Genomic DNA, 18,452 nt, shown 5'->3' on the forward strand with positions numbered 1-18,452 from the left:
TGCTGAGGAAGTCTGCTTCCCAGTTGTCCACTCCCGGAATGAACACTGCTGACAGTGCTATCACATGATTTTCCGCCCAGCGGAGAATCCTTGCAGCTTCTGCCATTGCCCTCCTGCTTCTTGTGCCGCCCTGTCTGTTTACGTGGGCGACAGCCGTGATGTTGTCCGACTGGATCAATACCGGTTGACCCTGAAGCAGAGGCCTTGCTTGACTTAGGGCATTGTAAATGGCCCTTAGCTCTAGGATATTTATGTGAAGAGACGTTTCCATGCTTGACCACAAGCCCTGGAAATTTCTTCCCTGTGTGACTGCTCCCCAGCCTCTCAGGCTGGCATCCGTGGTTACCAGCATCCAATCCTGAATGCCGAATCTGCGGCCCTCTAGAAGATGAGCCTTCTGTAACCACCACAGGAGAGATACCCTTGTCCTTGGAGATAGGGTTATCCGCTGATGCATCTGAAGATGCGATCCGGACCATTTGTCCAGCAGATCCCACTGAAAAGTTCTTGCATGGAATCTTCCGAATGGAATCGCTTCGTAAGAAGCCACCATTTTTCCCAGGACTCTCGTGCACTGATGCACTGACACTTGTCCTGGTCTTAGGAGGTTCCTGACTAGCTCGGATAACTCCCTGGCCTTCTCCTCCGGGAGAAACACCTTTTTCTGGACTGTGTCCAGAATCATCCCTAGGAACAGTAGACGTGTTGTTGGAATCAGCTGTGATTTTGGGATATTTAGAATCCACCCGTGCTGACGTAGCACTACCTGAGATAGTGCTACTCCGACCTCTAACTGTTCCCTGGACCTTGCCCTTATCAGGAGATCGTCCAAGTAAGGGATAATTAATACGCCTTTTCTTCGAAGAAGAATCATCATTTCGGCCATTACCTTGGTAAAGACCCGTGGTGCCGTGGACAATCCAAACGGCAGCGTCTGAAACTGATAATGACAGTTTTGTATCACAAACCTGAGGTACCCTTGGTGAGAAGGGTAGATTGGGACATGGAGATAAGCATCCTTGATGTCTAGAGATACCATATAGTCCCCTTCTTCCAGGTTCGCTATCACTGCTCTGAGTGACTCCATCTTGAATTTGAACCTTTTTATGTAAGTGTTCAAAGATTTTAGATTTAAAATTGGTCTCACCGAGCCGTCCGGCTTCGGTACCACAAACAGCGTGGAATAATACCCCTTTCCCTGTTGTAGGAGGGGTACCTTGATTATCACCTGCTGGGAATACAGCTTGTGAATAGCTTCCAATACTGCCTCCCTGTCGGAGGGAGACGTTGGTAGAGCAGACTTCAGGAACCGGTGAGGGGGAGACGTCTCGAATTCCAATTTGTACCCCTGTGATACTACCTGCAGGATCCAGGGGTCCACTTGCGAGTGAGCCCACTGCACGCTGAAATTCTTGAGACGGCCCCCCACCGTGCCCGAGTCTGCTTGCAGAGCCCCAGCGTCATGCTGAGGACTTGGCAGAAGCGGGGGAGGGCTTCTGCTCCTGGGAAGAGGCTGCATGGTGCAGTCTTTTTCCCCTTCCTCTGCCCCGGGGCAGGAACGAGCGGCCTTTTTCCCTCTTGTCCTTATAGGGACGAAAGGACTGGGTTTGAAAAGACGGTGTCTTTTTCTGCTGAGAGGTGACCTGGGGTAAAAAGGTGGATTTTCCAGCCGTTGCTGTGGCCACCAGGTCCGATAGACCGACCCCAAATAACTCCTCCATATGTCGTTTGGAATCCGCATCACCTGACCACTGTCGCGTCCATAACGTTCTTCTGGCAGAAATGGACATCGCACTTACTCTAGATGCCAGGGTGCAAATATCCCTCTGTGCATCTCGCATATATAGTAATGCATCCTTTAAATGCTCTATAGTTAATAATATACTGTCCCTATCCAGGGTATCAATATTTTCAGTCAGGGAATCCGACCAAGCCACTCCAGCGCTGCACATCCAGGCTGAGGCGATCGCTGGTCGCAGTATAACACCGGTATGTGTGTATATACCTTTTAAGATATTTTCCAGCCTTCTATCAGCTGGTTCCTTGAGAGCGGCCGTATCAGGAGACGGTAACGCCACTTGTTTTGATAAGCGTGTGAGCGCCTTATCTACCCTAGGGGGTGTTCCCCAACGTGCCCTAACCTCTGGCGGGAAAGGGTATAGTGCCAATAATTTATTAGAAATCAGCAGTTTTTTATCGGGGGAAACCCACGCTTTATCACACACCTCATTTAATTCATCTGACTCAGGAAAAACCACTGGTAGTTTTTTTCACACCCCACATAATACCCTTTTTTGTGGTACTTGTAGTGTCAGAAATGTTCAATGCCTCCTTCATTGCCGTGATCATGTAACGTGTGGCCCTACTGGACATTACGTTTGTCTCGTCACCGTCGACACTGGATTCAGTATCCGTGTCAGGGTCTGTGTCGACCATCTGAGGTAACGGGCGTTTTAGCGCCCCTGACGGTGTCTGAGACGCCTGAACAGGCACTAATTGATTTGTCGGCTGTCTCATGTCGTCAACAGTTTTTTGCAAAGTGCTGACATTGTCACGTAATTCTTTAATTACTACCATCCAGTCAGGTGTCGACTCCCTAGGGGGTGACATCACTAACACAGGCAATTGCTCTGCTTCCACATCATTTTCCTCCTCATACATGTCGACACAATCGTACCGACACCCAGCACACACACAGGGAATGCTCTGATAGAGGACAGGACCCCACTAGCCCTTTGGGGAGACAGAGGAGAGTTTGCCAGCACACACCAGAGCGCTATATATATACAGGGATAACCTTATATAAGTGTTACTCCCTGTTATAACTGCTGTATTTATATATTAGCTGCCAATAGTGCCCCCCTCTCTGTTTTACCCTGTTTCTGTAGTGCAGGACTGCAGGGGAGAGTCAGGGAGCCGTCCTTCCAGCGGAGCTGTGAAAGAAAATGGCGCTTGTGTGCTGAGGAGAAAGGCTCCGCCCCCTTCACGGCGGCCTTTTCTCCCGCTTTTTTCAGGAAACTGGCAGGGGATAAATGCATCCATATAGCCCAGGAGCTATATGTGATGCATTTTTTTTAGCCATATAAGGTTTTTATATAGTTTTTATTGCGTCTCAGGGCGCTCCCCCCCAGCGCCCTGCACCCTCAGTGACCGGAGTGTGAAGTGTGCTGAGAGCAATGGCGCACAGCTGCAGTGCTGTGCGCTACCTTATTTGAAGACAGGAACGTCTTCTGCCGCCGCTTTCTCCGGACCTCTTCGCTCTTCTGGCTCTGTAAGGGGGCCGGCGGCGCGGCTCCGGGACCCATCCAGGCTGAACCTGTGATCGTCCCTCTGGAGCTAATGTCCAGTAGCCAAGAAGCCCAATCCACTCTGCAGTCAGGTGAGTTCGCTTCTTCTCCCCTTAGTCCCACGATGCAGTGAGCCTGTTGCCAGCAGGACTCACTGAAAATAAAAAACCTATTTAAACTTTTACTTCTAAGCAGCTCAGGAGAGCCACCTAGCTTGCACCCTTCTCGTTCGGGCACAAAAATCTAACTGAGGCTTGGAGGAGGGTCATAGGGGGAGGAGCCAGTGCACACCAGCTAGTCTAAAGCTTTTACTTTTTGTGCCCAGTCTCCTGCGGAGCCGCTATTCCCCATGGTCCTTACGGAGTTCCCAGCATCCACTAGGACGTCAGAGAAATTCTATTTTTTCTGAATGTAGGGCCCCCACTGTCAGTTGTACTGGAGGTGTGCGGTGAGAAATTACCCCATTGGAAAGCGGACCACCATCCAAGCCGTGCATGGTGATACGTTTATCCAAAGGTATCTGCGGAACGCCTAAAGCCTTAGCCCAACCTAAATCCATAAAATTTCCTGCAGCTCCACTGTCGACGAAGGCCGACACCAACGAACTGAGGCTACCAAAGGAAATCTTTACAGGAACTAATAAAGAATCATTAGAGGAGATTAACTGCAGACCCAAGTGAACCCCCTCACAATTCACTTGGTCAGAGCGTTTCCCAGCTTATTCGGGCAACCACGTGCGATATGTCCCTTGCCACCACAATACAAACAAAGACCAGAATTTAACCTTCTGATTCTTTCCTCTGGGGACAGCCGGGAGAGACCCATTTGCATGGGCTCCTCGACGTCCTCAGGGAAAGTATACACACATGGACTAGGCCTAAAAGTTGTTCCTCTTTCAGCCCTCCGCTCTCGGAGATGACGATCAATTTTAATAGCGAGCTCCATGAGTTTGTCTAGAGTCTCAGGAGCGGGGTACTGAAGGAGACTGTCTTTAATAACTTCAGACAAACCGAGGCGAAACTGACTGCGCAGGGCCGGGTCATTCCAGCCACAGTCGTTCGACCAACGGCGAAACTCGGTACAATACGCCTCTACAGGATTTTTACCTTGCTTAAGGGCACGCAGGTGGCTCTCAGCAGATGCTTCTCTATCTGGGTCGTCATATAAAAGGCCTAAGGATTTAAAAAAGGCGTCTACTGATAACAAGGCAGCATCATCCGCTCTTAGCCCAAAAGCCCAGGTCTGTGGATCACCTTGGAGTAAAGACATCACAATCCCGACCCGTTGAGACTCAGTACCAGAGGAACGGGGCCTTAAACGAAAATAAAGCTTATAAGCTTCCTTAAAATTAAAGAAATCTTTTCGGTTACCCGAAAAACGGTCAGGTAAATGCATTTTTGGTTCTGGAACCATACTCGGAGAGGCTCGCAAAAGATCTTCCTGCGATCTCACCCGAAGAGTAAGGTCCTGAACCATCTGAGTTAATTCCTGAATCTGGTTGACCAAAAGCTGACTGGGATTTGGCCCTAAAACTGCCGGATTCATGAGGCTGAATTTCTAGGCCCACCAATACAAAGGAAAAAGAATTTATACCCCTTTTTGTGGGCCGGTGATAATGTTACGATCCTGATGCTCAGGACAGGGGAGATCTTATGCAGTGAGTCCAGAGCACCAGGACGTGATGCTGGAATAGGGAAATGGAATGGAAATAGCTCCTAGCACCCTACCTCCGTTGTCTTACCCGTGTTGTCAATTCACGCCTGAGCGACTATGGTTTCTTGGGCCCACGGCAGCCGCGTTTGAAGGGCGGATTAGGTCTGCCCAACTCCGATGCCCCCAGGTCTTAAAGAGAGACAAAGCGTGAACTGAGACAGGGTAATACTAATAACAAGGGGACCTCTAACTGAAACAACCAAGCTAGGGGCTACTAACTACCTGAAAACTAAACGTATGTGCGGCACGCCGCCAAAGGAAAAGAACTACAAAGGATACCACTGTCCACTCCCCCACACGGCACCGCCGAGTTCCGGGGAGGACAGTGAAAGCGGAAACCTCCGCAAAAGCACCAACTCAAAGAAACACAAATACTAAGCAGCCTAGGCCGCAACACGCGGCAGAAGCCGCTATTCACGAAACCGGGCGAGAACCCCAGATGACAGTAACAGGTTCACAAGGACCAGAAGGATTCCCAGGACCGGCTTCAGAACTTCAGAATAAAAGTGGGCAGGGAGCAGGATCGACCAGATGCAGCTGACCAGGAACAAACTTCTACAAGGCAGGAACAGCATACAGGAAGCTATCACCGGCGTTTGTGTGAGACACTGAGGAGGCATATAACAGGGAACCCACCAATGGCAGTACAGAGCCTAATTGATAAATGTCGTGCAGCTGCCTTGCTGCACGACCAGGGGAGAACAGGTGAGTAATCTTATGGCAACGGGGAACGCGGTCCACCTGTGGCGTCCCCGTTGCCATGGACCCGGCGGCCCTGCACGCACGGCGTCCTATCGTTGCCAGGGACCCGGCGGCTATCGTGCGCACGGCGTCCCGGCGTTGCTAGGCGCCGTGCGGAAGCAGGGAGAGAGAGAGGCGCGGTGGCCATGACCGCTGCTCTGTCAGGGCACGGCCGAACACCGCCGCGCCTAACACAAGGATCACGAACACGGGGACTCAGATGAACACTTTCGGTGTTTATTTTGAACAGCAAGTTAAATCCATATGCAGTCGGTATTACAGGCAGTAGCATACAGGAACCCTCAGAGTGGCAGACTCTTCATAGGCTCCAGTGGTCACTAGTCTAACCCACACAACCCGGCCTATCACTTGGGTAGCTATTCCACCGTCAAGAGCAAGGTGACTCTGCCCTGGAAACCCTTATATCAGGAAATCCCAGGTGCTGCTGATCACACGCCTGGGATTCTGATACTGCTCCCCAAACCTGGTCTGGATCCTCCACATTACTTTCACATGGAAAGATGCTGTCTCTGCCACAATATATATATATATATATACATATATATACACATATACATACAGGTCAAGTATCCCTTATCCACAATGCTTAATACCAGAAGCATTTTGGATAATGGATTATTTTTATTTTAATGCCCCCAGTATAGTGCCAGTTACACGTAATGTCCCCAGTATAGTGCCAGTTACACGTAATGTCCCCCAGTATAGTGCCAGTTAAAACGTAATGTCCCCCAGTATAGTGCCAGTTACACATAATGTCCCCCAGTATAGTGCCAGAAACACATAATGTCTCCCAGTATAGTAGCAGTTACATATAATGTTCCCCCCAGCATAGTTTCAGTTACACAAAATGTCTCCCAGTATAGTGCCATTAACACATAATGTCTCCCAGTATAGTGACAGTCACACATAATGTCTCCCAGTATAGTGCCAGTTACATATAATGTTCCCCCAGTATAGTGCCAGTTACACATAATGACCCCAAGTACAGTGCCAGTTACACATAATGTATCCCAGTATAGTGCCAGTTACACATAATGTCTCCCAGTATAGTGCCAGTTACACATAATGTATCCCAGTATAGTGCCAGTTACACATAATTTCCCCCCAGTATAGTGCCAGTTACACACAATGTCTCCCAGTATAGTGCCATTTACACATAATGTCTCCCAGTATAGTGCTATTTACACATAATGTCTCCCAGTATAGTGCCATTTACACATAATGTCTCCCAGTATAGTGCCATTAACACATAATGTCTCCCAGTATAGTGCCAGTTACACATAATGTCTCCCAGTATAGTGCCAGTTACATATAATGTTCCCCCAGTATAGTGCCAGTTACACATAATGACCCCAAGTACAATGCCAGTTACACATAATGTATCCCAGTATAGTGCCAGTTACACATAATGTCTCCCAGTATAGTGCCATTTACACATGTCTCCCAGTATAGTGCCAGCTACACATAATTTCCCCCAGTATAGTGCCAGTTACACACAATGTCTCCCAGTATAGTGCCATTTGCACATAATGTCTCCCAGTATAGTGCCATTTACACATAATGTCTCCCAGTATAGTGCCATTTTCACGTCTCCCAGTATAGTGCCAGTTACATATAATGTTTCCCCAGTATAGTGCCATTAACACATAATGTCTCCCAGTATAGTGCCAGTTACATATAATGTTCCCCCAGTATAGTGCCATTTACACATAATGTCTCTCAATAATAATTTTATTTATAGAGCGCTCTTTCTCCAACAGGACTCAAGGCGCTTTACAGACATCAAAAACAATGCACATTGGGGGTCATTCCGAGTTGATCGCACGTAGCAACTTTTTGCTGCTCGTGCGATCAACTAGACGCCACCTATGGGGGAGTGTATTTTAGCATAGCAGGGCTGCGATTGCTTGTGCAGCCCTGCTATGCTTAAAATTTTTCACTCAAAACAAGAGTAGCCCTGCAGCTACTTACCCAGTGTGACGGATCCAGCGATGAAGGTCCCGGTCCTGACGTCAGACATACGCCCTCCGTTCGCCTGGACACGCCTGCGTTCTTCTTACCACTCCCCGAAAACGTCTGGAAACAGTGAGTGTCCGCCCCAGAACGCCTCCCGCCTGTCCATCTTCTTACGATCGCTGCTGCGATCACATTTGTCGCTGGCGGAGGCATTGCCCAGCGACGATCGTCGCCATGCAACGCAGCGCGAGCGCAATGCGTCCGCCGCGCACTTCCGACCCATTTGCACCGCAGCGAAGAACCGCTGCATGCGAACGGGTTGGAATAACCCCCGTAATACAGAGGATTTGAGTAATACAGCAATAGATCAGCCACACAGACATAAAAGATAACCTTAAGCACACAGAAAGCATAATGCATGATTGGTGTAGGCATTTTGGGTAATAACTTCCAAGGGTTGTGTATCCACCCTCACAAGCTACCAGGTGCGGCAGCCATCTTGGGGGCACAGCATAGGATTACCCAGCTTGGAATAGTCTACCCCAAGAAGAGATGACACAAAATAAGGGTGATTTTAGAGTCCTACAGTTCAGAGTAGGGTTCTAACAAAACCATCAGGTCCGTGTATTTCTCATCCCATCCACAAGCGTACCAGATGAGGCAGCCATGTTGGGCGCACTTCGAAGGTTACACTGTGGGAGGTGAGCCATACAAGGGCCCAGTACATATATGGGAAAACTGATACTTATGTAGTAGTATTATGTACCCTGTATGTAGGGCGCAATGGCAGGGTGTGCAATCAGTGGAGGTAAACATTACAGGAAAAGCACACAGTGGGGTGGAAGAGAGAGAAAAAAAAACAGGAAGGGGTGGTGGGGGGAATAAACAATAGCAGGTAACCAGTGGCAGAAGGAAAACTGGAATAACATTATTTTGATAAGATCATAGTATGGGTGGTGTGGTGCCGGGATCCGGTCTGAAGATCGACAGTGTCTAGGTCGACAATGTTTAGGTCAGCCACTATAGGTCGACAGTCACTAGGTCGACAGGGTTTGAAGGTCGACAGGGTTTCTAGGTCGACAGGTCAAAAGGTCGACATGAGTTTTTCAAAAAAATATTTTTTTTAACTTTTTCAACGATACACGCGGACTACGATTGGGAATAGGAACCTGTGCCGAGCGCAGTGGTAGCGGAGCGAGGCACCTATTGGGCTTCCCGGTCACTGTACGGAGAAAACGACACCAAAAAATCATGTAAAACTCATGTCGACCTTTTGACCTGTCAACCTAGAACATGTCAACCTAGAAACCCTGTCAGCCTTCAAACCCTGTAAACCTAGTGACTGTCGACCTATAGTGGTCGACCTTAACATTGTCGATCTAATGATTCACACCCGTGGTGCCTTGGAGTGGTTTCTTTGGGCTGGCTTTGGGGTGCCCCACGCCCCCTGGACTTGAATCTTTAGAATGTTAGGGACTAAGCCGATGATGGATGCGGTAGGTAGGGCTATACTTTTGGCAACAATTATGCAAAGAATCTCACTTTTACTTAATGTTACAATTCTGATTAGTAATGTTTGAAGACTGCACCTGCATTTCCTTTTTTCTGTGTGTGGCACTACAAGTCTCAGCATGGTAGCACCGCTCATTATGTACAGTTAGGGTGTGCAGTCTAGGACCTCCCTATATATTCCATCTAGTGCACACTGGAAAGCACTTATTACAATGATGGCCTTCTCTACCTTTGAGTTTACAGCTACAGTAACACTATATTTAAAATAAAAATAGTGCATGCACTTTCATTAATCCTACTTGTGTGTAAGAGACCGCACGTACAGGTCCTGGCTTGCCATTAGCTGACACTAGAGAACAGATGTAGAAATGACTGTGGCAGCTTTTTGGATGGGTCACACCACATACCATTTATGTGGAATCTATTAGGGTTTGCACTACAAATTACACATTTCAGGAAGAACTGTACCTTTATGCACAAGCTTCTCTAGTCTTTAGGAAATATAACACACAACAGTTAACATCTTAAATGATACAAAGAGCATGTAATTTTATTAGTCCTGCGTGTGTTACATATCACAAATCCTGTCTTGTTTTACCATTAGCTGACACTAGACAACAGATGTAAAAATGATTAAGACGGGACTTCCGGTGGGTGGGCCGAACGATCCGGCTGCCTCTCTTCAGAGCTCTCCCTCCAGGCACACTAACTAGCCTATTCCAGCGGCTTAACCTGGATCGGGGACCCCGCAATTACACCCACTGGTCCCGGAGATAATAGGGAGCGAAGTGGTGTGTGTCCCGGCTCGCTCCCCCCCCCCCTGCTTCACCCGCCGGAGCCCGCACACACTGTGTGCAGTGAATGACGGCGGCCATCTTGGACCTCGTGGAGGATCGAGACCAGGCTGCCTGTGGGATCCCGGACCGCTTACAGCATCCCGCTGTGCTCCCCTGCGGCCCGCTGGACCACACACCGCTGACCGGCAACTCCACTCTTCCAGGTGCGTGCGGAAGTGACCCGCACCACCGGCCTAAACCATCGGTTGACTGGCACTAGTGGCAGCGTGTGCATCCTGCTGACCCCTGCCTGTGCCTGTCGGAGAAGAGACCACACTACACGTCCAAGGCCTCTCAGGTACCGCGCTGGTCGCTGCCTGAGCTCTGTCTTTGCTGCTGTTACAAGTGGGCTCTCTTGCTTCCCGGCCTCCCTCCCCCCCTACTACACTTGAGCCTGGATGAAGCATAATTTACCTTGGCCCTTCTGAATACAGTTATTATTGTGCTTTTAACTCTGGCTTCCTCTCTCACTCCTGTGTGGTCTGACAAATGCCTTCCTGGGGAACTGATAACCTTTTACTATACGTCCACACCTTTCTTGTTCTCCGAGTGACGGACTTTCCTTTACCCTTGCTGGGCTACGCTTGAATCACATTCTCCACTATGGAAAAGTACGTGGCCAAAACACTCCGCACGAATAAGAATTCTCAAAATAAAAATAAACCGACAGCTAAAGATAAAGAGCATAGCCCTATTCAGCAGGGGTCCCCGTCCTCCCCTGGCAGGAGAGACGCAGATGACCTGTCGCTTGCTGATGTCCGAGCTAGCCCGTCCTCCATACAAAAGGCCAGAGAAATCTCAGATATCATCTCACCTCTTTTAGACGCAAAGCTGGCGCCATTGATGGAGGCTATTACGTCAGCGGCAGCTCAATTGACCCAACACACACAACGTTTGGCAGAGGCCGAGGACCGGATCTCCACCTTAGAGGATGATCATGATGCGATCCAATCACAACAGCAATCGCACGACAGCACATTGGTGGCCATGAGCGATAAACTTGAGGATTTGGAAAATCGCAACCGCCGGTACAACTTGCGCCTGATTGGCCTCCCAGAATCGGTTAGACAGAAAGACCTACTGGACTTGGTTACTCGCTGGCTCCCCACAACTCTTGATCTGCCCCCCTCACCCACTTCTTATCTGGTTGAACGAGCACACCGCATCGGCCCCGATAGACAATCTTCACAATCCTCCCAATCACGCCCTAGACCTGTAATTTTCAAGTTACTGAACTATCTTGACAAGGTGAAGATCATGGAGGCCTATCGCAGATGCTCTGACCTCCGTTATGAAGAATCTAAACTTCTGCTCTTTCAGGACTTTTCTTTCCAAGTTTCAACACAACGAAGAGAATTCTCCCATGTCTGCAAAGATCTGTTTTCCAAAAACATCAGATTCGCTCTTCTTTACCCTGCAAAATTAAGAATCTTTCATGCCGGCAAACCACATTATTTCGACACCCTGGACTCTGCTCAAAACTTTCTCAAGTCTCTACCCGCATCACAGTCTGATTCTCGGATGGACAATGCTGATTGACTTTTCTAAAACCAAGCATTTCTTCTTCTTTACCTTATTTTATCTCTTCTTTCTTCTCCGATGGCTAGTACTCTGTTGATTATTTACATTTGGCTCTTACAGTCACTGCTGTGTGGGTATTTTTCTTACCCATTGAGGTTGCGGGGATGGCGGGAGGTTCTTCTTCCATTTTCTCTGTCAGACCCTTTTCCTTTTTCTTTCTCTATTCATACTAAGGTTTCTGTTACATATGGATGGTTATTACTACTATCATATTGGGTTCAAAAATGTAAAAATGTTTTTGACGAGTGGCCAAAGTTATATCGGTTAGTACTTTCTACATGTATCATAATGTTTCGTTATATGTTTATTGTGACTCCACGTGACTTCCTAATGTGCTCCTTTTGTCCTTCCCCTGCTCGCTGGGACGGGGGATTGGGCTTTCGATTGTGGCTTCTCCTTCTGCGTTCCATCGGACTAGGCATTGGATAATGCCGGACCCTAAGGATGCTGAGTCCCCCTTTGATAGCTCAAAGAGGTCTCTCAAGTTTGTCTCGTGGAATGTAGAAGGCTTGAACACACCAATCAAGAGGAAAAAAGTACTGAACCACCTCAAGAAATACCATCCCGATGTGGTGTTTCTACAAGAGACACACTGGCGCCTTACTGATCCTAATAGACTTAGGGACACTTGGGTTGGAGACTTCAGAAGTGCCTCCTACACTACCAAAACAAGGGGAGTATTACTCCTTTTTCGCAAATCATTGCCCTATGAGATTTGGGAGGAATGGATAGACCCAGAGGGTCGATTTTTGTTTTTAAAGGTGGATATCGAGGGGGAACGGTTCACTCTGGCGTGTAACTACGCCCCCACAGGGCCAAACGCTTCCTTTTTCTCAGACATCTTTGTTAATTTGCAGGACTGGTTGGAAGGTTCCTTGATTTTAGGGGGAGATCTTAATGTTGTTTTAGACCCGCTGTTAGACGTGTCAGGTGGTCCCAGACAATTGGGTTTGAGTAGATCCACTCCCCACCATTGTCCCTAATGCTGGACTCCCTGCAACTCTTGGACCCCTGGCGGTTTCTTTATCCTGACTCTAGGGAATATTCTTTCTTTTCACACCCACATAAAATATTCTCTAGATTAGATTACTGGCTAATATCCGCCTCTTTGATCCATAGAGTAGAAGACGCCACCATAGCTAATATTCTCCTATCAGACCACGCTCCCATCACCCTATCGATTGCTTTGACCACATCCCGCTCGTATTCTCATATCTGGCGGTTTCCAGAACATCTAGCCCACTCAGAAGACTTCAAACTCTATTTGACCCAATCATATCTCAATTATGCATGTGATAATGCAACACATATTGATGATATGAACCTTTTCTGGCAGGCTTCTAAGCCTGTGATTAGAGGACAAATAATCTCATATGTTGCCGCCAGGAAGAAACAACTTCAGGAGAGGATGGCTAAGGCTTCCCTCCAAGTTGCTTCTGTTTATTCCCAACTACTGGCTGACGGTCCGAATCTAATAGAATACTATATAAAGATGCTAAATTAGTCCATGATACCCTCTGTACCGAACAAGCCAAACTGTTTCTTTCCTTCCAGTCCGACAAATATTTTCGTTGGGTTAACCGCCCCGGGAAGTTATTGGCAAATATGGTGAAGGCTCATACGTCCCCTATTCGATATATATATCTCCTCTATTCGAGACACTCACACTTCACCCGCACTGACACAGGAAACAATCAGTGACACCTTCCTGACTTTCTTTGAGACTTTATATACCGCCCCTCCTGACCAACCAGCAACTGGCACAGACTTTTTAACAAAGGCTGGCCTTCCCACTTTATCGGAAGAGGACAAAGATTTCCTCACTACTCCCATCACTACAGTGGAATTGGAAGCGGCCATTAAATCCTTAACCAATGGGAAATCCCCGGGTCCTGACGGATTATCGGCGGCCTATTATAAACTACTCCTCCCACATATAAGTGACCACCTTCTAACATTGTATAACTCAATCTTGGCAGGCCATCCAGCCCCACCTGACTTTAACACGGCATGGGTTATAGTCCTCCCTAAACCTAACAAAGATCACACTTTAGTCTCGTCTTTCCGGCCAATTTAATTATTAAATCAAGATTTTAAATTATTCACGAAGATGCTTGCTTCCCGCCTACAGTTGGTTCTACCCAACCTGCTTCATCTTGCTCAGACAGGATTTCTACGCAACAGGCACTCTGTACATAATATCCGTTCTTTACTAGCGGCCATGATTAAAACTCATGACTCACTGGAGATGGGAAACATGGTCCTGAGCTGCGAGGCAGACGGGTGTAGTATGGTATGCCGGCGGCCGGGCTCCCGGCGACCAGCATACCGGCGCCGGGAGCCCGACCGCCGGCATTCCGACAGTGTGACGAGTGCAAATTAGCCCCTTGCGGGCTCGGTGGCGTGCTACTTTATTCTCCCTCCAGGGGGGTCGTGGACCCCCACGAGGGAGAATATATGTCGGTATGCCGGGTGTCGGGATTCCGGCGCCGGTATACTGTGCGCCGGGATCCCGACATTCGGCATACTGAAGACCACCCGATGCAGACAAGGCCTTTGACTGAGTCTCTTGGGCCCATATTGATAGAATACTTAGATTTCAAAATTTTGGCCTTGATTTTCTCCAGGTGTTTCGTACCCTCTACCAAGCTCCACAAGCCTTCCTAACGATTAATGGTCACAACTCCAGACTCATTTCCCTACACCGTGGCACCAGACAGGGCTGCCCCCTATCTCCCCTACTCTTTAACCTAGCTTTAGATCCTCTTCTCCGCCACTTTATAAAGGAAACTAGATGGCAGGGTAAAAAACTAGCGGATTGAGAACTTAAATTCTCGGCATTCGCGGATATTTTACTTTACTTCAGCAACCCCCGAGTGGCCATACCACATCTACTCGACATTTTAGACTCCTTTGAACAAGTATCTGGGTTCAAAATCAATTATTCTAAAACGGAGGCTTTGGCCTTCTTTCCCTCGCCCAAAATGGGTTGGGGCGACACTTTCCCATTTCACTGGGCCACAAATAATTGTATTACCTATCTAGGTATTGTGTTCCCTAATCATCCTTCCAAACTATATTCCCTTAACTTTTCCCCATTGTCAAAGTCGAAAAATATTATGCTACACACTGCCATATATTCACCCCATGCGCTTGCCCGCTGCACGTGCACATTCTCTCCCGATGCGTGCGCATATTCGCAGTTGCATAATGCAGTTTCTACGGCCGTGCGCATTGACGCGTGGTATGTGCATTTACGGTAGAGTTTGTGTGCGTCTAGCGGGCGACTCAAATGTTACATAGTAAATCCAAATAGTATGTTTTATAGGTAATGTTCCCCTTAATAATAACTGTAAGTTTGTTTATTGTAACTGGTCGCTGGACAGAGGAATTCCTCTTTGCATGATACGAAGGGTCAGACAGGGTTTGAGCAGTTGTGTTTGGTACCTAACTAAAGAACATTTTATTAGAAACAATCCGGTGCTGGTTAGGTAAAGATTAATCGCTCCTGCGTATAGTTATGTCTATTAGTAGTTTCTGGACATTTACTATATTTGCGGTTCATTATCCATGCGGCGGGAATTCTGAGATTCCCTCCCACCTGAGCAGTTTGATATAGTCACAGCCCACCTGTTCAAACTAACCTATGGCCTTTTGTTATAATGCGGAGGGACATTCCTGTGTCCAATGAACAATGAGATTATAGGTCCCTTTGTAGTGTACTGTACGCAGTGTATAAAAGAACAGCCAGCCTGGCCAGCTCAGTCTCTCACTCCACAAACGGTTTTCATCTTGACTAACTCGGAGCTGGTACCAGGACTGCACAGCGAATCATTCCCCAGTGTGTGTAAGTAATTCTCTGTAGCCAACTTGTTCCCTGTTTGTATTTGCCATATTCTCTCTCTCTCTGTTATTGTATAGGATTAAGACGCTATTGTATATTTATGTGTAGTTATTCTGCTTAGATATTGATGTTAGCCTGTAGTGTATGAACTGTTAACTGTTTACCTTTTTTCACATAGCTAGATATTGTTAGTAAAGGTGTTGGAACCTTAGCAAGGTATTGTGTGTTTATTACATTACTGAGAGTATTCGGAGCGTCTCAATCGCTCAAGCAGCTTTTGTATTAGCAAGGTTAAGCAGCGTATATCGCTACGGTATTTCAGTAGTAAGACTTACAGTACAAATTCAATCTTTCATTGTGTTGCATACAAGGTTTACTGAGTGTCATCCCGTAAGCGTCTGCGCCGCTCGTGTTCCCCTCGTGGTCACGAGCGTATGCTACGCTGTTTGCGTAGCATTACGGTAGTCGGCTGCCTATAGCGTGCTCAACACAAAGCGTTAAGCTGTGAGCGAGCGTGCCGCATGTGCGTCTCGACCACGGCTAAGCGTCTGCTACACTAAGTGCGTACCCTTACGGTACCCCATACGCCAATAGCGTACTGAGTCTCTTACCCACATATAGTGAATGTTATAAGATAAATATTTAGCTTTATCACCATTGTTCACTAAGACATATGCGACTTCGCTAGGTGGGCCCACCTCCCCCTCACATACACAGGTTAGGAGTCATTTGTACAAAATGATCAGTTTCCCGCGTTTCTTATACGTGCTTCAGATGCTTCCGCTGATCCCACCCAAGGACATATTCATTCAGTTGGATAAGGCACTATCCAAATTTATTTGGGCGGGCAAACGCCCTAGATTCTCATTGTTTAAACTACGTCACCTCGGTCCCTTGGTGGCTTGAATTTGCCGTGCCTATATACTTATGCTTTAGCAGCCAATTACAGGATTCCTTTGGACTGGATCGGCGGACAAAGCATATGTGCTAACACATATTTAGAACAATCCTTTGCACCCTCTTGGAATCTGGTATCCCTATTACACACCACTCCCAATTCCATGCCAAATAGTGTAAAGTACAATTTACTTATATCCTCTACCTGTGCAGCATGGCGGTTGGTCCGCTCACAGCTTAAACTATCACGACATACGTCACTATTCTTACCTCTCTGGGGTAACCCAGACTTTAAACCCCACACAATTTCTCACATATTTCATACTTGTATGACGGAGGTCTGAAATACATCCATCATTTTTTGGACACTGAAACTTTGACCTTGCTTACACATTCACAGGTTATGGCACGTTTTCCACATTTACAGATTCCATTATTTCCCTTCCTCCAAGCCTGTAGCTATGTGCAGAAGGTTCTATCCTTGATACCGTTACAGGATAAATCCCACAACCTGGATAAAACCTTATGCCTGGATGTGATTAGTAGCTTTTCTACAGCCCTCATACACTCACACTCTCGCACCTTACTAAACATAGAATCTGGCTCAGTGGGACTCATGAAATGGAGACTGGAGTTCCCGGATCTTTCTTTGAAGTTGATTCTAGAGGCCAACACCTACTTGGATAAAACATTGGGTTCAATTTCATATTCAGAAATGCATCAGAAAATCTTACATAGAGCATATGTCACCCCAAAGTTGCGACACCTTATTGGGGCTGCCTCCTCTTCCCATTGTTTCAAATGCGCTGCTCCAGATCTGGTCCATTGTCTATGGTCCTGCCCCAAGTGCAGGCACTCTAGCAAACACTCCAGTCATATATCACAACAGACCTACAGATACAGTTTGATATCACTAAAACATGGGCATTTTGGGGCATATATCTGAAACCCTCTCCTGTCAGACTGTCTAAAGGACAGCGCATTTTATTAATTAAACTAGCAGCTGCCACTAAGAAGACAATCCTCTCCCAGTGGATCTCTGCCGATCCCATGCCCATCTCACTATTACACCCTAGGATCTCTCATCTTTTCCACCTTGACTGGACTAGCACCACTTTACAGAAGGAAAAACTGACTGCACAACATTTTCATATTTGGCTACCCTATGTCCTGACTCTTCCCCCGATCATAAAAGAGGCTCTACGAAAATGTTTTAAGGATACTAAATGGTATATTTTGGAGACTCTTGATTCCACAGCCCCCTTCTGATCGCACTGTTCCTAAATGTTCAACTGGCCCAATTGTTATTGTTATCTCTTGTTGATACGGTACCTGCTTGTCTCCTCTAGTGTATAGTTTTGATATCGCTCAGGGTCTAAGTGGAGCATTATTACAATTACTATGACTACTACAACTTTACGTATTTCTCAATGTTCTCATGTAATACATGTTGTTTCTTATTTGAATGACTTTGATGTTCACCTGTCAATAAAAAACTTTTGAGAAAAAAAAAAATGATTAAGACAGCCTTTAGGATGGGTAAATATCTTATGCCATTCATGTAGAACCCATTAGTCTTTGCATTAACAATTACACATTTAAAGCAGAAATCCCATGAAAAAATCCAGGTGTGTTTTTGTAGCATAAAACACTGCTGCAGGCTATAATAATAATTGTGGTATTTACAATCTTCCCCTATTTTTTCTTACTTTACTTTTCACGCTGCTATTAATAATTTATGATTCTGGAATACCATAGAAACCCCGGTCATGTGAGGTACTGAGCAGAGAGGCTTTTGAATAGCCCTCTGAGCTGTCATACTCCACCCCCCCTCCCATTCCCTGTGTTGTGTGCTGAGAGCTGGGAGCCTGTGGGGAAGATGCATCAGATCTTGGAGAGAGATAAAGCGGAGAGAGATAAAGTACTAGCCAATCAGCTTCTAATGGTCATTTTGCATGACGTGTTTGAAATATGACAGTTAGGAGCTGATTCGTTGGTACTTTATCTCTCTCCACAGTATCGTTCTACAAGGACTGATGTATCCCCCCCTTTCTCTGCAGATGT

General features: G+C 47.0%; 1 protein-coding gene across 4 annotated transcripts in view; it reads right to left on the minus strand.

Annotated features, from left to right (window-relative positions):
- The window catches only part of MATN2 (matrilin 2), a 241,413-nt gene that overhangs the window by 111,002 nt on the left and 111,959 nt on the right, over positions 1–18,452 (minus strand). The window lies entirely within an intron of this gene.

Source organism: Pseudophryne corroboree, chromosome 5, assembly GCF_028390025.1.
Source record: "Pseudophryne corroboree isolate aPseCor3 chromosome 5, aPseCor3.hap2, whole genome shotgun sequence".
Lineage (NCBI taxonomy): Eukaryota > Metazoa > Chordata > Amphibia > Anura > Myobatrachidae > Pseudophryne > Pseudophryne corroboree.